The following is a 20,708-nucleotide window of genomic DNA, read 5'->3' as shown; positions in this document are numbered from 1 at the left end:
TGTGGTTCACAAAAGAAGTACCAACTAGTGTGAAAGCAAAAAAGATGTCTTTTAGGAAATACAAACAGACTTAAAATAATAACGACAAAGAGATATGTCTTGACAGACGGAAGGATGCTAAGAAAGTTATCAGATGTGCAAAGGCAGAAGCTGAGGAGAAAATGGCCCAGACAGTAGATAAAGGGGAAAAACTTTTTTTAAGTATATAAATGAAAGGAGAAAATCAAATGGAGGAATAATAATATTTAAGACAGAGAGTGAGAATTTTGTGGAGGGAGACAAGGTAATAGCAGATCACCTAAATAATTATTTTTGCTCAGTATATACTACAGAAGGAGAAGGGAAGGGCCACAGTTAAGTTGCAAGGTCATTTATAAAAATATGGTAGATGAAACTACATTTACAGAAGAGAAAGTCCTAACAGAACTTTCAAAACTAAAAGTGGATAAATCAATGGGGCCAGATGGGATACACCCAGGGATACTAAAAGAGCTAAAAGATGAGCTGGTGGCACCATTAACAGAATTATTTAACCAGTCACTAAATACAGGTGCCATTCCAGTGGACTGGAAAAGACCAAATCTAGTTCCACTGTACAAAAGTGGAAGCAAGGAAGAAGCAAGTAACTACAGACCAGTAAGCCTTACATCAGTAGTAGTGAAAGTGATGGAAAAACTATTAAAAGAAAGAGTTGTGGAATATCTTAAATCAAACAATTTGCAGGATCCAAAACAGCACGGATTTACTGGTTGGAGATCATGCCAAACAAATCTTATTGACTTTTTTGACTCTGTGAGGAAAATAATAGATCAAGTGGGAGCGGTAGATGTAGCATATATCTATACTTTAGTAAGGCATTTGACACTGTCCCACATCGCAGACTGCTAAATAAACTTGAAAGCGTGGGGGTGGATTATAAAACAGTTAAATAGCTAAGAACCTGGTTGCAGGATAGGAAACAGACAGTTGTAGTAAATGGATTGCAATCTATGGAGGGAAATGTTACCAGTGGAGTACACCAGGGATCTGTACTTGGACCAGTTCTCTTTAATATCTTTGTTGGTGACATTGCAAATGGTATTGAAGGGAAAGTATGCCTTTTTGCAGATTATACAAAGATTTGCAACAGGTGAGACACCCCAGGAGTTTTTCTAGGTACACTTGCACAGTTTTTGAAGGAACTTGACAGGGAGGTTGTTTCAAACATCTTTGAGAACTAAGTTCAAGTAACCACATATCTTCTGTGGATGTAGTCTTAGGGGGAAATTTACTAAGCTCCCGATTTTGACCGAGATGGCGTTTTTTCATCAAAGTGTCATCTCGGTAATTTACTAAACTCAAATCACGGCAGTGATGTGGTCATTCGTAATATTTTGGAAGTTCAAGGTAAAAATCATGAATGAATACACCATCGGTCAAAATACGCCTGTTTAGATATGAATCTCGGTCATTTACTAACCATTCGTAATTGTAATTTCTGCCGTGAAAATGCATTTGCGGCCGCGAAAAAATACAATTCGTAAAAAATTCCTAAAAGAAAACGCGCCAGCTTTTGAAAAGCGTGTTTACATGTGTACTCAATTATCCATTACTCACACCTGAATGTTTGGCCCTATAAAAGTGTTCCAGGCACATTTTGAATTTCTCTCACTCTGAAATGGCGGCTGTGGTGTGTGCCAATGAATTTATGTTTGTTGTGGGATACCTTAGACTGCTCCATGAGGCTTCCAGGAATCAGGCCCAGGTAAGTGAACATGGTCAGCAGGTTGTCCAGGTGCCGCGGAGGCTGCGCCAGCCTCGTTTTTTTAGAGGTCGTTTAAACTTAAACGCATTGTCCGATGATAGGGTCATACAGATGTTCCGCCTAAATAGAACCAACATTTTCCACCTGTATGACCTTGTCAAACTGGGCATAGACCCTGAGACAGCACGCTCTCGCTCTGTCTCAGGCCTACACAAACTCCTGGCTGTGTTACACTTTATGGCTACTGGGAGCTTCCAGGCTGTGGCAGGCGACGTGATTGGTATCTCACAGCCCACCTTTTCAAGATATTTGAATCAGGTGAGTCTAAAAATACATAGGCGGTTATGTCTAAGTGTTGCTTCTGGAAGTACAAACAACACAGTATTGTATAGAATACCTAACATGACACTCACCTTAGCTTGTTTAATGTCCACTCAGGTTTTGGATGTCTTGGATCCACATATTAATGCCTCAATCTGCTTCCCTACCGAGGAGTCGGAGTGGCGTGCTGTCAGGGTAGCTTTCTATGAGCTTGCTGGCATGCCCAATGTGCTGGGGGCCATAGATTGCACACACGTTCAGCTGAGATCACCTAGGGGCCGCCAATACATATATACGAATAGACATCTGGCCCAATCAACTAATGTCCAGGTGGTCTGTGATGCAAACTTTAAAATTATGAGTGTTGTTGCAGGTTACCCTGGTGGCTGCCATGACTCCTTCATCCTCAGTCAGTCATCGCTCTTCGATAAATTTGAGGCCGGACAAATGCCTGATGGCTGGCTGTTGGGTATGTATAAAATGTTTTGTGTGTATGTCTTTTAACCACAAACTCTAGTTTTGACTAGGGGAATGAATAATCTAACACATGTACTAATGTTGACTATATCTGTTTTTCAGGTGATGGGGGTTACGGCTGCTACTCTTGGCTCCTTACTCCATTGTCCCAACCTGATTCTCCTGCTGAACACAGTTACAATCATGCACATAAGGCTACGCGGAATGTGATAGAAAGATGTTTTGGTGTGCTGAAGTCACGGTTTCGGTGTCTGGATAAATCTGCAGGCCTTTTGTTGTATAGTCCCTCAAAGGTGACTAGAATTGTGTTCTGCTGCTGTTTTCTCCATAATCTGTGTTTAAGTCAACATCTGGCACATCATGAGGGAGAAAGCAGTCAGCAAGCAGAGGAGTTAGAACCATCTGGTGACAGTGTGAGTACATATGTAGGGAGGCAGGTACGGCAAGAAGTGATCCAGCGGTATTTTTCTGGTAAGTTTTTGTCGGATGTAATTATCCTTGACTAAACACTTTGCAATACTTTCAATTGTGTGTTTTGTTACTTACTGTTTGTTGTTTATAGTGGTGTGTACATTGTACTTAGTTTATGTTATAAATACATTTTCAGTCATTACCCATGAAAAACATACATACATACATAGCAGCTTCTACAATGTTTGAGACGGACACAGGAAGTTGTGTGTTTGTCAAATCGAAATTTTTATTGCGTAAATCAAATTTGTCAAAAGTCTTATTTTTTCCGCTTGTGTGTGCTGGGTGCTGTGCTTTGTGCTGGCTCACTGGCACGTGCTCGGGAGGAACGCCGAACAGGGGAGGTTACTGGCGTTTGGATAGGGGTCGTGGTTCCAGAGCTGGAGGTCACTTGTTGAGCTGCCATCAATGTTATGTTGTTGCTCAAATTATATATGCTAGCATTCAGTTGTGTGTTGGTTGCAGTGTGGCTGGCTACAATCCGGGATAAAGACTCATTCACAACCTGGTTGTGCTGAATGAGTTGTACGAGTGCCTGCTGATGGCACTGTTGCTCATCAATGATGCGCGTTAAATGAGCCAGCATTTGGTTGTTGTCTGCCCGTATTTGCTCCATCGATGTTGCGATTCGGCCTACTTGGACAATCAGTCTGCCCGAGTTGCGACTAATGCGCGGTAGATGATGGGGCAGACTGGCAAGGTGTTGGGTATGTGCGGTCAGGCTGGCATTGCTTTGTGCCTGTTGGCTTGTCCAACTGGCCCAAAAGTCATCTGGTATTTGTGGCTGGGGTGGAGCTTGTGCCAGTTGTGGACTCATGGAGGCTTGGGGGATATCCTGCAGCTGTATTGGCTGGCTCGGGTCAACAGGTGTTAGTTGCAGTGTGAAGGTTGCCTGTTGGTCTTGTCCCTGCTGGTCCACGTCGGCCATCAAGCTGGGCTCTGTATGGGGTGGCCAACATGCAATGTTTATTTTTCTTAAAATATATTTGCTAGTTCTACACATTACTACATTCATAATACTCCATTTCTCAAGTTTTTAGAGTTGTTTTTCTAAACATATAATTTGTTTTTTCTCCAAAAACATATATACCATCACAGGCGTGCACATAGACAGACTTGCGTAATCCTCACCTAACTACCTCCCCTCCACAGCATTACAGTGTTATGTCACCTCCCCTGTCCACGATATAGACTGCTTACCTGGATAGTCCAGAGGAGCGGAGCAAGTAAGCAGTCTACATACCGGACAGGGGAGATGTGTGAACACTATAATGTTGTGGAGGGTGTTTTTTTTTTTTTTTTTATTATTTTTATGTGCACGTGTGTGGCCAATATTTTAACAAATGTATGTTCGATTTTAAAAATGATGTTGGCGATATCAACCACTAAGACATAGAAAAATTAAGCATTTGCACCTTTAACAATTGAAGACGTAACATCACATTGCTTGTTATGGCAAACATGTAATCTCAACTCCAACTCACAACATAGTAACTGTACTGTGTAGATTATTTGCTATGTGTTTAGTTTCTGTTTTGACTCACCAGATAACTGAGGTGATCGGGGCTCATCACTCTGTGGACTCGCCAATAGTGCCAGTGGTGGCTGGGGTGACACTGCAGAAATGCGCCGCCTGGGTGGGGAAGATGGATCCGCAGATTCCGTGCCAAGACGCCGTGTCTTACTTGGCCTCCTGGGTAAGTGCCCCGAGCCCTGTGATGGGCGCCTTACAGGAGGTCGGCTTACAGAAGCAGAACCTATGAGAATATATAAACATTAATATTTTGTACTTCTATGTGTTTGCAGAATATGTGACTACAGTGAAGTCTTACCTGCAATCCCAGCATCATCCTGAGTTGTCTGAGGCCTGTCTGGCCGGCTGGTCTGTCGGACTGTAGAAAAAGTGGAGCAAACATTATTACCATGCTTTGTGTAAAAATTATAACTGCAAAGCCTTAGTGTACTGTAACCATATATTAGGTATTCTAATTTAAACTAATTTCTGCTTAAGATCTTCGTGCTTCCTTAATTTGTGGTGTATATCAAAATGTACATGGTGTTGCACCAAATAAATCAGTTACATTTGAGAATTATGTGTCAGATATTGCATAGATTGAATACTTGCAAATTTAACCACAATGAAATTTTGATTTTGTAGGAACCTTTTTTTTGAAGTAAATAAATAAAATATTTAAAAATGCTATTAGATACAACACCGATGTCCAAGCAATATCGCAAAATTATTATTGCAAATACACATACCAGCAGGCATTGCACCTGTTTTTGTGCAAAATTAAATAAAAAATACAGCCAAGGCAAGATGGAAAATGCAATTTCTAAACACAAACACACCTTAAGGGTGCATAGGCCTGCAATATCTGACCAACAATTTTTGCATCCTTTAACCTTAAAAAAAAAAAAAAAAAAAAACATTTAGAGGACATTTTAAAATAAATTTAACAAATCCAACTCACCATCCTGCGTGGGTCGGTCCGAATCCCGGACATGAGTTGCAGACACCACTTCTGCAGGAATCAATGCCCGCACAGGCTCCTCCCACTCCCGATAGGTTGCTCGGAAAGGGGGGGCCACCTCCGGTTTTGCGGGCTGATTTTGCCTCTTTGGCCATCTTGGCCTTGACACGCCGCTTTATGTCATAGAACCTCTTGCGACACGTGTCCTCAGTCCGCCTCACCACACCCTCACTATTGACGGCAACTATTACTTGCCCCCACAGGACAGACTTCCTGCGGGAGGACACCTTGCCAGCATCCTGACCAAACAATTGGCGATGGTGCTTCATCAGCTCACGCACCAACGCCATGTTTTCAGCATAGCTGAACTTAATATTCCTGCCAGTCTTGGTAGTGGTGCGTGGCTGCGGAGCCACAACACCATCACTATCACTGGAGAATGCAGCAACAGGCACCCTCCTCCTCCTCCTCCTCACTAACCTCCTCCCTCTCACTAACCCCCTCCACCTCACTAACAGCCTCCACCTCACTACCAGCCTCCACCTCACTAACCTCCGCCACCACACTGACCTCTGAGTCTGACATGAGGACAAACGACAAAAAACACTGAAAAATAAATACACAAAACACACTCCTCCACTACTACTACTACTACACACCACACAGCCAACACACACGCTCACTCACTCACTCACTCACAAACAATGACAAAAGACAAAAAAAAAATAACAAAGACAAAAAAGTTGACAAACTGAGAAAAAACAATACTACAAATATGACAAGACTACTTACACACACAGTACAGCACTCAACAATCACAAAACTCCTCCCCAAATCCTCCAAAAACTCCACCAAACTCACCAACTCCAAATACACCTTCCTCTCTCCTCTCCACTAGCTAAACCCACGAGGTGCGGTGTGTTTGGGGCGGTTTTATAGTACTGTGCACAGACACTCCTCCTTCACGAATACAACCAATCACGGACGCGTGACAAAAACGAAACTTAGGACTAAAAACGCGGCCGCAATATCAAAATCACTGCCGTAACAGACATGTGACGCAGTCGTAAAAAAAACCCACAAACACGGCCGCGAAACAACAAAATCGGCCGCATTCTACAGCAGAAAACCACGAATGACATCGACATCGGAACAAAAGAAAAACACGAATACGACAGCTTAGTAAATTAGTCGTAATCAATTCAAAAAGTTGCAATTTTACACTGTCGATGTCAGTCGTGATTGAACTTGGACCTGAAACTGGAAAATACGAATCTTAGTAAATTTACCCCTTAGTCTTTGCTCATATCTTTCTGTCTCTTCGTGTAATCCCAGACAGACTCGATGTTGTTGAGATCAGGGCTCTGTGGGGGCCATATCATCACTTCCAAGACTCCTTGTTCTTCTTTATGCTAAAGATAATTCTGAATGACATTGGCTGTGTGTTTGGAGTCGTTGTCCTGCTGCAGAATAAATTTGGAGCCAAACAGACTCCTCCCTGATGGTATTGCATGATGGATAAGTACTTGCCTGTATGTAAGAAGGATTTGAGCAAGCCTACATCCACAGAAGACCTATGGTTAGTTCTTCGAGATGTTTGGAACAACCTCCCTGCCGAGTTCTTTCAAAAACTGTGTTCAAGTGTATCTATAAGAATTTATATAGTATTAAAGGCAAAGGGTGGTCACACCAAATGGCTTTGATTTAGATTTTTCTTCTGTCCATTTCACTTTGCAGACGTAATGACACAGGTGCTGGAGCTTTTAAACATCTGAACCCAGTAACCAATATGAAGGCGTTATGATAGTCAAATATCCTGCTGTTGCATTCCACAATATAAGCCTCAAACAAGAAATGTTAGGTGGTAGTGTAGTGATGTAGTGTGGGGGGGCAGTGTAGTGATGTTGTGTGGGTAGCTGTTGTAGGATGGATAGGTGTCACAAGCCACTGCCGCAGCTCGTGTCCTCCGATGGTCCCTGTTGTTGCCAGGTGACCGGGACGTAATTCTCCTTCCAGCTTATGGCCTGTCGGCTCCTTGGCAACCAGAATGCCGGGTCTGAGTGGCGTCTCTGGTTGCCGGGAGACAGGGACGCTGGGCAGCTCAGGGGTGAATGGGTGCCTCCGTCTGACAGCCGGGACGTGCAGCTATACAGCTGCTATTTTTAAGTTATAGTGCTTCCATCTGCCCTGTATGCTCTAATTGGTAGACTCTCATTTAAAGGTCAATCTGACCAGCTCCTCGTCTCCGGTTATATTTTTACACCTAGAGCCGGATGTAATGGCCTGCGAGACGGCTGGAGTCTTGGAGCTCCAGCCATCTCGCAAGCCATCTCATCCAGCCCCTAGTGTGCAGCTGCCGGTTCGTGCCTTTTTAGGAGTGTCCTGCTGTGTATCCTATAGATTCGTACCAGGGATTTTCTAATCTTTCCTCTTCCTCCAGAACTATTGTATTGGACGCTAATTCATCTAGCTGCGGTATTGCCATCTAACCGTTACCCTCCTGCTATCGCCATTTCATTGTGCTCTGAGCAGGGAGGAGGACTTTTGCTGTGAATTATTTTACAGCGACTAGTTATCCTTTCCGTGAATTCCCTCACATCTACTAGTCATCCTTGTCGTGAATTACCTCACCACGTCTAAGTCACATTTCTCCTTGCCGAATACAAATACTGTTATTACCTTACCATGAAAAATTATATCTTACCAATTGGATATTAAACTACAGTGAATTGTTATCATTTATATCAAATTTCTTCTAGATTCTCCTCCATATAGTCTTTGTGATTCCTGGATTCCTTTTCTTCTGTGTTTCCTCCATAGTAAGACCAAGAATCGTAACAGTAGGTAGTGATGTAGTGTGAGGGACAGTGTAGTGATGTAATGTGGGGGGCAGTGTAGTGGTGTAATGTGGGGGGCAGTGTAGTGGTGTGGAGGTAGTATAGTGCTAATACTGTATGCACTGTGGGGAGGCAGTACAGTGAAGTAATATGGGGAGGTAATGTACCTGTATTATATTTAAACTTTATAATACAGGTTGAACTCGATGGGCATTTGTCTTTTTTCAACCTCACCAACTATGTAACTATGTAATGTAGTGATAGTATGTGGATAGGTAGTGCAGTAATGTGTTGGGAGGTAGCCTAGTAATGTGGTGTGGGAAAGTATCATAGTATGGTGGTGTGGGAAGGTTACACAGTAATGTGAGCTGATGAGGTAGCGCATTACTGTGGTATGGGAAAGTAGTTCAGTCATGTAGTGCGGAAAGTTAATGCAGTAATGTCATGCCGGAAGGTAGTGCAGTAATATGGTGTGGAAGGGTAGCACAGTAATGTTGTGTGGGGAGGTAACTCAGCAATGTGGTGTGGGAATGTAATGCAGTACAGTGGTGTGGGAAGGTAACACAGTAATGTGGGGTGAGAAGATAGAACAGTACTGTTGTGTAGGAAGGTAGCGCAGTAATGTGGTGTGGGGAGGTAGATGTAGTGCGGGAATGTAGTCTGGGTAGGTAGTGCAGTGTAATAGTGTGGGGAGGTAGCATAGTAATATACTGCAGGGATGTGTGGCTAAGTATCATAGTGATATACTGTAGTGTGGGTATGTAGTGCAGTTCGGAGATGTAGTTTAGTGAAGTAGCACAGTAAATGTGGGGAGGCAGCATAGTGATGAAGTGTGGGAAGGTAACGTATTGAGGTAGTGTGGGGAGGTAGTTCAATGGTGTAGTGCAGGAAGGTAGCTTAGTGATGTAGTGTGGGGAGGTAATACAGTGATATAGTATGTCAACCGTTAATGACTCCACCCACTGCGCAGTGGGTGAGTATGTTGCTGCCAACCCCAGGCTCCTAATACGTGGCACCTGGAACCATGTGCTGCTCAGGCTCCTACCATCAGCACCTAAGTACCGCTTGTTGCTGTGTATGCATTGACACGCTTCTGCCACTCATCCTGACTGGCGTCGTATGACCCCCCCCTGGTCGCTGACCAGGCCTGCACGTTAGCTTGACAGGGGGTGGAGCTTGTAAACACTGGGCTTACAGGTGCAGAACATGTGCAGAAAGGGACTGTACAGGTGCAGACCTGGACAGGTGTATTTGGCACATTCTTGTTGGTCGCAAGATCAAGGCAATCGTCTAGAGACAATGATGTTTATTGCGCAGTCTTAGGGGGTGATTCAGACCTGATCAGTTTCTCTGACATGCGGGGGGACGCCCAGCACAGGGCTAGTCTGCCCTGCATGTCAAGCATTATCCCTCCCGCACAGGTGCGAAAGCGCAATGCTTTCGCACCCACCAAGCAGCTCCTGGTTACCCGCCACGTTCTGGGTCGCAGCGGCTGCGTGTGACATCACGCAGCCACCGTGGCCCGCCCCAGCAATGGTCCAGACACGCCTGCACTGTCTGGACCGCGCGCCCCCAACGGGAGTCTAACGCCGCTGGCACGCCCCCTCCCGCCCCGCGACTGCCTCTGCCTGTCAACCAGGCAGAGGCAATTGCAAATAAATATACCGCACAAATAAATACAGATTACATTCCAAACCCAATTTCCTTCTCCCCCTCATATAGTATATCTGTACAGGAATACATTTGTTTTCAACTCTTTTTGACACTTTACACAGACACATGCGTAAGCCCACCTGGGGGGCATTTCAAAGAAAGTGCTTGGCTAATTTACACTTATCCCCCTGCTGGAGCTAGGTCAATTACCATATTGTTTGCTTGGTGAGAGCATCCCATGAACTGTTTCCAAATGTCAGTATCTAAGTGCTTTTTTACCTTTTAAATAAATGTAAGCACAGCCTAGTTATAAATACCTTTTAAACGTGCAATTCTACAACTGTTCATGGAGCTCTAAATATAACATCCCGGCTGCAGAATGCCGGGGGGTGGGGGGGGCAGCGCAATGAAGCCCCTTGTGGGCTCGGTGGCGGGCTGTGCTCCCAACAGGTTCTATTCCTACTTTATGGGTGTTGTGGACACCAACGAGTGGGAATAGTCCCTGTTATTCAGCACGCCGACCGCCGGTCACATAACTGCATCACCTCCCATATCTGTAGACACTGGATTAATATTTCCTTACTCATTTCCTTTTTATAAGGGTGTTTCCGCACTTATGAATCACCCATTTTTACACACTTATGGACCACCCCGTATATGTATTTATATGCAAATTGTAATTTTGTATCTATGTGAGCTATTTTCTTTCTCTGTCTGTACTTACTGTATGTACTTATTTTATTTTCCCTTTGTATGACATCATGGAAACCTTATGGCACCTTATAAATACACAAAAATAATAATGTAAACTATACGTCTTATAGAACAAATGAGTCCCTCCGATAATGGACAGACAGGGATCACTGGATATCCAGCAGTTCTAACAGAGGACCTGGGTATGAGAGAAAGCTCCCCAGTCCTGTAATTTATTGGAGCAATAGAGATTCCAGAAAAAGAAAGCTCACACTGGGGGTCATTCCGAGTTGATCGCTCGCTGCCGTTTTTCGCAGCATAGCGATCAGGCTAAAAACCGGCTGTTCTGCGCATGCGTATGGGCCGCAGGGCGCACGCGCCAAGTCATTTCCCACTAAACTAAGCAATTTTACACAGGGGCGAGCAACGCTTTTCAGTCGCTCTGCTGATCGGTGTGTGATTGACAGGAAGTGGGTGTTTCTGGGCGGAAACTGACCGTTTTCCGGGAGTGTGCTAAAAAACGCAGGCGTGTCAGGCTAAAACGCAGGAGTGGCTGGGGAAACGGGGGAGTGGCTGGCCGAACGCAGGGTGTGTTTGTGACGTCAAAGCAGGAACTAAACGGACTGAGGTGATCGCAATCTAGGAGTAGGTCTGGAGCTACTCAGAAACTGCAGGAAAAGATTTTCGAGCACTTCGGCTAAGCTAAGATACACTCCTAGAGGACGGCGGCTTAGCGTTTGCACTGCTGCTAAAAGCAGCTAGCGAGCGATCAACTCGGAGTGAGGGCCACTGTTAGCAAAGAAGCTGCTATCCTAAATCCACTAGATTCAGTGATCTGAGTATTAGTGATATGTTGCACTTAGAAATCAGTATGCTGTAAATAGGCAATTGGTGTCATTGGCTTAGGTACTTCATATGGCAAGACGACTAAATCACTTTTAGATTTTTTATTTTATTTAATTAAAGTGTTTTACTTTTTATACCATTTTACAGTTTATAGTCTATTTCTCCTTTACCTTTTATTATTATTATTATTATTATTATTAGGAGGTCGCATATCCTTTCAAGGAATTAGCTGCAGATAACAATGAATTTTTACCAAGTGAACCTGTTTTGTTTTTGTTTGTTTTTTTGCGATTTGGGACTATCACACCTAAATCGAGACAATTGGGAGGAAGATTGTTTGTGTAGGGTTGTGTACACTGGTAAGGTGTCTAGTGATTAGAAACATGATACTGTATTTGTAAATTGTTCCTTATGTAGATAGTTGTGTTTAAGAAATGAATGTGGGAAAAAAGTTTTCACTTTCACTCCGTTATTGTGGATGAAATTCATTAATGTATTTAGGGGCTAATTCAGCAAGGATAGCAAATTCTGTTAATCAGCAGAATTTGATATCCTTTGGATCGCATGCTGGGGGCCACCCATCGCTGGGCAAGGCTGCCCAGCATGCTGACCAGCGCCTTCCATCCTTGATGAAGCAGAAATTGCGACCGTCTCGCAATTTCTGCTTCATTGTAAAAATTCTTGATGCCTCGTGCCGGTACAGCTTAGCTGCGGCCGCAGGGGACCCAGCGCCATCTTACCCATTGCGGCGGCTGCGTGAGACGTCACTCAGCCACCGCGATCACGCCCCCATTCGCGCCACACTACCCACCGTTCGCGTCGCTCAGCCCCCGCAATGCTCCGTCTTCTCCCTGGAATCGAAGCGTTGCCAGCTTTCCCCCCCCCCCTCCCCCCTGCCCCTCGACCGCCTCTGCCTGATTGACAGGCAGAAGCAATTGCATTTTCTGTGGCCCCCGCAGAAAGAGCGGGCGCATGCGCAGTATGGGCGCTGCGCATGCGCCCGTGGGCCGACCGCAAAAATTTCCGCTTAGATCGCGATTTGCGATCCAACCTGAATTAGCCCCTTAATACATTTCTATATTTATTTTATTTCTCTTACGTCCCAGAAGATGCTGGGGTCCACATTAGTACCATGGGGTATAGATGGGTCCACCAGGAGCCATTGGCACTTTAATAGTTTGAGAGTGTGGGCTGGCTCCTCCCTCTATGCACCTCCTACCAGACTCAGTTTAGAAAATGTGCCCGGAGAAGCCGGTCACAACTAGGGGAGCTCTACTGAGCTTTTCTAGTTAAAGTTAGTTTAGAGTTTATTTTTTTACAGGAGGCTGTTGGCAACAGCCTGCCTGCAGCGTGGGACTAAGGGGGGGAGCAGTGTCCGCCCTGCGGGGTCTGAGCCACTGACTCCACTGACTGGACACTGAGCTCCAGAGGGGTCGGATCGTTATCCGCCACAGGGGACCGCTTGCCCCAGCAGCATGCCGCCAACCCCTTACAGAGCTGAAGAGTGTTGAGTGAGACACCAACCCCCCTAGCAAGCGGGGGGCCGGTGTGAAGATGGCGGCAAAGGGGAGGGAGCGCAGTATTAACTGTGCTCCTATGAAGGTCCAGAGGCACATGGTGCGGCGCTGTGAGGGACACCCTGGGCCAGCGCTTACCCCCACACTGGTCAGCAAGTCTGTTGGGGTCCGCGGATCTCAGCCAACACATTTGTCCTCAGGCCAGTATAATCTGTGAAGAGCGGGAAGACAGCGCCATTAAGGGGGCGGAGCTTCTCCTCAGAGCGGACCCAACAGCGTTCCAGCGCCATTTTGCTGCCTGCACAGCGCTGGATGGAAGAACAGGTCCCTCCACAGCACCTCCAGCTATCAGTACATGGTACCAGGGGGTTGTAGAAGGGAGGGGAGGCTGTAAAACGATTGTGTCTCCTATTAAGGGACACAGGCCCTCATTCCAAGTTGTTCGCTCGCTAGCAGATTTTAGCAGCATTGCACACGCTAGGCCGCCGCCCTCTGGGAGTGTATCTTAGCTTAGCAGAATTGCGAACGAAAGATTAGCAGAATTGCGAATAGAAAATTTTTAGCAGTTTCTGAGTAGCTCCAGACTTACTCCTACACTGCAATCAGCTCAGACCGTTTCGTTCCTGGTTTGACGTCACAAACACGCCCTGCGTTCGGCCAGCCACTCACCCGTTTCTCCAGACACTCCTGCGTTTTATCGTGGCACGCCTGCGTTTTTCCACACACTCCCAGAAAACGGTCAGTTTCCGGCCAAAAACACCCACTTCCTGTCAATCACACTCCGATCACTTCAACGATGGAAATTCTTCGGTCGGACGTGAGTAAATCTACTAAGTTTTGTGCTAAAATACTTAGCGCATGTGCACTGCGTACCATGTGCATGCGCATTTTCGCCTTAATCGCTCCGTTGCGAAAATCGGCAACAAGCGAACAACTCGGAATGACCCCCACAGTCTGCGCTGGTAAGGGGTCTCCCTTTACTTAAAGCACTGTGGGGTGGATTGGCTCCGATCTCTGTGTCTCTCTTGCCATTCCTGGGGGGGAAACTCTGTCTGCCCCCGTCTGTGTGTGTGTGCGTGTGTGGAGTATTTGGTGGTCTTCTTTAGCTATGTCCAGGGACACTGTGTCATATTCTGCAGAGGATTTATCCTCCCAGGATGATCCCATTCCATGTAATCAGGATAGCACTGGTTTAGCACAGATACCAGCAAGGGAACCAGAGTGGTTTTCCTCTATCAAATCTTGGATTTATCAGATTTCTGACAGGGTTGCAAGTAATGAATCTGCAGCCCAGGTATTACAGAGCTCTATGGCAGTAGGGCTTGTTTCTGGTACCTCAGGACGCCCCGCTATATACCCCCACAAACGTGCGCTTGTGCATGTCACACAAGACGACACGGATACCGATTCTGACACTACAGATGGTGATGGGGATGTGTTGCGGGGGTCCGCATCTCCTGCAAAGGGGGTGCAATTGTTTATAGAGGCTATCAGGGATGTGTTAAATGTTAATGATACCACACCTGAGCAGGTTGAGGAGGCTTTTTTCACTGAAAATAAAAAACCTCGCTGACCTTCCCTGCGTCAAAGGAATTGAATGCTATATTTGAAAAAGCATGGGAAAACCCTGAGAAAAAATTCCAGGTCCCTAAAAGGGTCCAGGTGGCATTTCCTTTCCCTGAGGAGGATAGGAAGAAATGGGAAAACCCGCCGATTGTTGACGCCTCTGTGTCCAGACTGTCAAAGAAGGAGGTTTTACCTGTTCCAGGATCTACCGCCTTAAAGGAGCCGGCTGATAGGAAAATTGATAACACGCTTAAATCAATGTATATTGCTTCAGGGACCATATTACGTCCCACTATTGCTACCGCATGGATTGCAAAGGCAATAGTATAGTAGTCGGCTACCTTGCTTGAGGATTTGGATACTATGGATAGGGATGACGTTGCATTGTATTTACGCAACATACATGATTCTGCAGGTTTTATGGTAGAATCCATGAAAGACCTGGGTTCCATGGCTGCGGGAATTTCTTCCATGTCTGTTTCAGCTCGTCGGGGACTGGCTGCGCCAGTGGTCGGCCGACACGGAATCCAGAAGGAGTGTGGAGTCCCTACCCTATACAGGTCAGGCTCTCTTTTGGGAAGCTGTAGATGAGTGGATATCCACCGCTACAGCGGGTAAGTCACCGTTTCTTCCCTCAGCAGCACCTGCTCCGAAGAAATCCTTCTCAGTTGCGCAGCAGTCCTTTCGGCCTAACAAGCCCAGAAAGGCCAGAACATCCAATACCTTCTTTAGGGGAGGTCAGGTTAAGTCCAAGAAACCTGCCAGGACAAAAGCCTACTTCGGGTACGCCAAAGTCCTCCGCATGGCGGTGGACTGCCGGCCCCGGTGGTGGGGCCAGTGGGAGCGAGACTCAGACACTTCAGTCATGTCTGGGTATCATCCGGCCTGGATCCCTGGGTGATAGATATTGTGTCTCAGGGATACAGGCTGGAATTTCAAAGTCTCCCTACTCATCGTTTTTTCAAGTCAGGCGTACCAACTCTGCTGGAGGAAAGCACGGTGCTACAAGACGCTGTCCAAAAGCTGGTGGAGGCACAGGTCATTGTGCCAGTGCCACCTCACCTTTTCGGGGTACCAAATCAGGATGGTTCGGTCAGGCCCATTCTGAACCTAAAATCATTGAACCCCTTTCTAAAGGAGTTCAAGTTCAAGATGGAGTCTCTCACGGTGGTGATATCAGGTCTGGAATAGGGGAATTCCTGGTATCGCTGGATATCAAGGATGCGTACCTCCACATTCTGATCTGGCTGCAGCATCAGGCTTATCTCCGCTTCGCATTGCTGGACTGTCATTTCCAGTTCCAGGCCCTGCCATTCGGCCTCTCCACAGCACCGAGGGTGTTTACCAAGGTGATGGCAGAAATTATGATTCTCCTCCGTAAGCAAGGGGTGAACATCATTCCATATCTGGACGATCTGCTGATAAAAACATTGTCCAAGGAGAAGCTACTGCAGTCCATTGTTCTCACAACACGACTGCTCCAGAGTCACGGGTGGATTCTGAACCTTCCAAAGTCACATTTGGAACCAACCCAGAGGTTGTCATTTCTGGGAATGATCCTGGATACGGAAGTGCAGCGGGTGTTTCTACCGCAGGAAAAGGCGTTGGTGATACAAGCTATGGTCCGGGACGTCCTGAAGCCACCCAGGGTGTCGGTGCATCAGTGCATTCGCCTATTGGGAAAGATGGTGGCCTCTTACGAGGCTCTCCAGTACGGGATGTTCCACGCTCGGACCTTCCAAATGGAACTCCTGGAAAAGTGGTCGGTATCTCACCTCCACATGCACCAGAGAATTCGTCTGTCGCCAAGGGCAAGGATTTCACTCCTTTGGTGGCTCCAATTGCCTCACCTTCTGGAGGGCCGCAGGTTCAGGATTCAGGACTGGGTCCTATACCCCATGGTACTAATGTGGACCCCAGCATCCTCTACGGACTACGAGAAAAGGATTTACCGGTAGGTTCCAAAATCCTATTTGGTGTGTGTGTGGGGGGGGGGGGGGGTGCTGGGGAGCTGGCTCTAAATAGAAGCACTGGGGGAGGTGCAGGGCAGAGTGGAGTGGCATATGCCAGGCACAATAAACTAGCATATATAATAATTGGCTAACTCCATCCTGTCTCTCATATACCCAGTAGGTGTTTAACTCTCAAAATGACGTGACACCGATCATAGTGGGTTCAGTGTTCACACCAACTGTCAATGACTGTAATGTAGGTGTTATTTAGTAAAGGTGCTTTTTGGTTACTCCTTTCACTAGCACTGATCTACAGAGACAGTGGTAAGATGGGGAAAATTCCAGGAGGAATTCTTCATAACTGCTTTTTAAACTTGTTGGTCTCCTAACGGCCTACTTCAAGACTGACCTAAAGTTGATCTTTTAAACTACCCATTAAATCTCATGCAATGGAAATATAGAGTAAGGGCGCGTACAGATTTAGGTTGGGAAGGAGCAAAGCATTGGAGGATGCAGTCAGCGCAGGGAGCAAAGCAGCAGAAAAAGGGGGTGGTGTCGGACAGAGCAAGGAGCGGGGTGAAGTAGATTGAGGTGATCCTGTACCAGCTAGTATATACTAGTTACCGTGCATCTCGGTCCAACTCCCGCTCCACTCTGTCAGTTTCCCCTCCCCACTCATCCCCGCTTAATACTTACAACGTTCCCGGTGCCTGCAGAATCATTCTCCCCCATCCTATAATGTTTGTCCTGTTGCAGCAGTGGAATCCATTGAGTCCTGAGGTGCTCTCCATGACTCCCACTGTGCATGTCTGATATGTGACAGACCTTAGCGGATTATTAAATAGATACTAGTAATTTGACGGCTCAGCTTGCTCCTACACCACCATCATCTTACCATGTCCCCATCCTCTCCCCACTTTACATACCCCCTTTTGCCGGCATAGTGTTTCTCCTCTCCTTGTGATATGTCCCGCCAATGTGGTGTGAGTTGTTGGCATGGAGTAATGCATGACAGTGACAGGACAGACCACCGTCAATTGTTATATGGGAGATTTATAAAAGCTTGGAGAGAGATAAAGTACTAACCGATCAGCTTCTAAATGTAATTGTACTGGCTGTTTTGCACTTTATCTCTTCCCATTTTATCTCTCTCCACGCTTTGATAAATCCCCCCCATACATACTTGGATTTATTTCTCTAGCATCTATAAGGGATATTGGGGACAGAATTAGTATGATGGGGTATAGACGGGTCCAAAGGAGCCATTGCACTTTAAATTTCTTCAACTGGGTGTGTTGGCTCCTCCCCTCTATGCCTCCTCCTACAGGTCAGTTTAGAAAAAAGTGCCCTCAGGAGAGGATGCACAACGCTGCAAGCTCCAGAGTTTTTCTTCAATTTCTTTTAAACTTTTATTTCTTTTGGTATGCTGTTCGGGCAACAGCATACCTGCACTGTGGGAGTGAGGGGGGGGGAGCGTCACCAGCCGCTTGAGGGGCTGTTTGTTCAGCAGGGCATGGCGCCTTGGCTGCGCAGCCGCATGCATGCTGCACACCCCTAACACTGCCTGAAGGTGATCATCTGTGCTGAGTACACCCCGGTTCACTGTGCGCCAAAAGCATGACCCGCTTTGACCCTGCGTGAGACTGGCTTATTACATAGTACCAAGCATTTATGTGAGGTTACTAACATTTAGGAGACCTGGCCAGTATAAAAATGACACAGTAGCACCGGCGCCATAGCGGGGGGCGGAGCTACATCAGAGCGGGCTCAGCTGCATTTTAGCGCCTTCCTCTGCATAAGCAGCAGCAGCCTCACACAGTTCCTCCATAATGGTCACACGCTGGATCACTGGTACAGGGTGTAGAGGGGGAGAGCTGCTATTTTGTGCACAAATATCATCCCTCTGAGGGATTTTTCATTAGACAGACTCACTGTTTATATGTTTGTATAAAATGCTGACAGACTCACTGGGGCTGTGCAGCGCTGTGTGCGCTGGTGTCCTTTCTCCTGTGTCTCCTCTCACATGCAATAGGTCAGGCTTGTATTGTGTTTCAGGCTGTGTTGTATGTGTATTGTACCTGTTTTTCTTTTCACAATGGTAAAACAGAAGTTATGCAGTGTGTGTAATGCTAGATTTTCCCCTAGCTCATCTGACTCTATCATGTGAGCAATGTAGTCAGTCATCACAAAATGCTGATAACAATGTGGGGGAGAGTCCAGAGCCCTCCTGGCTGGGGGCTATCAAAACTATGATGTATGATATGTCAGTTCAGCTCACTGCTAATGCCAATAAAACTCAGGAACTGCAACAAGCAGTGGCAAATCTAGCCGCTAAACATCCCCCCCCTGTCCACTACAGGTGCACAAAAACGTGCTTTACCTGCACCCCTATCAGATACTGATGATGATACACAGGATGATGGGGATGACGTGGACCCCATAAGCAAGGACTCCACCACTACACAGGGTATTGAACCCCTTATATTGGCTATACGGAATATGTTAAAGCTCCCCCTGGACGATGCTACTAATCAGCAGTCATTTTTCCTCCCACAAGACACACTGTCTGTCACCTTCCCTGATTCTAAAGAATTGGATGATTTATTTAAATTAGCCTGGAAAAATCCAGATAAAAATTATCAGGTGTCCAAAAGGTTTTTAAATACCTTCCCATTTGCCCCTGAAGTCAGGAAATCCTGGTAAGAATCTCCAGCAGTAGACGTCTCAGTCTCTTGCCTTTCTGAAAAGGCGGTGCTCCCTGCCCCGGGCTCTTTTACGGTAAAGGACTCGGGGGATAGAAAAATAGAGAACACTCTAAAATCTGTACACTGCTGCAGGTGTAGCTCAAAGGCCAGTCATTGGTGGTTGCTGGATGACGCATGCCATTTATACATGGGCTACTCAGATTCAGGAAGGCCTTTCAGGGGATATGACCTTGGTTACTACTGTAACTTTCCTAAAACACATTCAGGACGCGGCAAAATTCCTCTGTGACTCCCTTAAAGAGATTGGCAATATTAATGCTAGGACCACTGCTATGGCTGTGTCTGCATGCAGAGCCATATGGTTGCGTCAGTGGATTGCAGACGCTGATTCCAAATGTAATGTGGAATCTCTTCCCTTCACAGGTGAATGGCTCTTCGGAGGTGAATTGGACGCATGGATCTTCAAAGCTACTGCTGGGAAATCCACATTTTTCCCTTCAGGGGCTCCGCCTGCTAGACGTACCTACCCGGGACCGTCTACTCAGTCCTTTCGGTCCTCCAGATTTTGATCTAGGGCCCGGGGTGCCTCCAATGCAGCTAGAGGCTCCAGAGGTAAGACTAAGAAACCAGCCGTTGCCGGCTCTCAGGACCAGAGCATCAGTCCAGCTTCCGCTAAGACTTCAGCATGACGGTGCCCACCCACCCCGAGGGGATCTCACAGTGGGAGCTCGATTACATCACTACAGCATCCTGCTAAGATGCCAGGGTAAGGGACCTTGTCTCTCAGGGATACAAGCTGGAGTTCGATGGTGCTCCTCCCCAACGATTCTTCAAATCAGGCTTGCCAGCTTTGGAAATTATGTGTGTTACGCTACTACTGGCCATCGACAAGTTGGTCCAGTCCCAGTTCATTGTTCCAGTACCCCTGCTGCAACAAGGACAAGGTTACTACTCCAGCCTGTTTGTAGTGCCAAAACCAGACGGGTCTGTGAGACCCATTTTGAATTTGAAGTCCTTGAATCCTTACCTGAAGATTTTCAAATTCAAGATGGAATCTTTGAGAGTGGTGATCATGGGCCTGGAACAAGAGGAATTCCTTGTGTCCCTGTATATCAAGGACGCCTACCTGCATATCCCTATTTGACCTCCTCATCAGGCCTATCTACGATTCACCCTACTGAACGATCACTACGAGTTTGAGGCGTTGCCCTTCGGCCCGTCTACAGCTCCGATGGTGTTCACGAATGTGATGGCAGAAATTATGTTCCAGCTCAGAGTCCAGGGGGTCAACATTGTCCCTTACCTGGACGATCTCATAAAAGCAAGTTCCAATGAGCTTCTATTGCTTCATATAGATTGCACTATCCAACTTTTGTCTCACCATGGGTGGATCCTCAATCTACAGAAGTCTCAACTGGAACCGTCTCAACGGCTCCTGATTCTGGGTATGAT

At 46.4% G+C, this 20,708-nt stretch overlaps 1 protein-coding gene and 1 long non-coding RNA gene across 5 annotated transcripts in view; one reads left to right on the top strand and one right to left on the bottom strand.

Moving 5' to 3' along the window:
• TNRC18 (trinucleotide repeat containing 18) overlaps nt 1-20,708 on the top strand; it is a 1,076,633-nt gene that overhangs the window by 450,721 nt on the left and 605,204 nt on the right. The window lies entirely within an intron of this gene.
• LOC134943563 (uncharacterized) lies at nt 3,585-5,006 on the bottom strand. The gene is made up of 3 exons (XR_010181611.1): nt 4,846-5,006; nt 4,558-4,770; nt 3,585-3,952 (listed from the first exon to the last, which is right to left on the bottom strand). It is a non-coding gene; the product is annotated as an uncharacterized LOC134943563 (long non-coding RNA).

The sequence above is a fragment of the Pseudophryne corroboree genome, chromosome 7 (assembly GCF_028390025.1).
Source record: "Pseudophryne corroboree isolate aPseCor3 chromosome 7, aPseCor3.hap2, whole genome shotgun sequence".
NCBI lineage: Eukaryota > Metazoa > Chordata > Amphibia > Anura > Myobatrachidae > Pseudophryne > Pseudophryne corroboree.
This window is presented reverse-complemented; position numbering and strand designations above follow the sequence as displayed.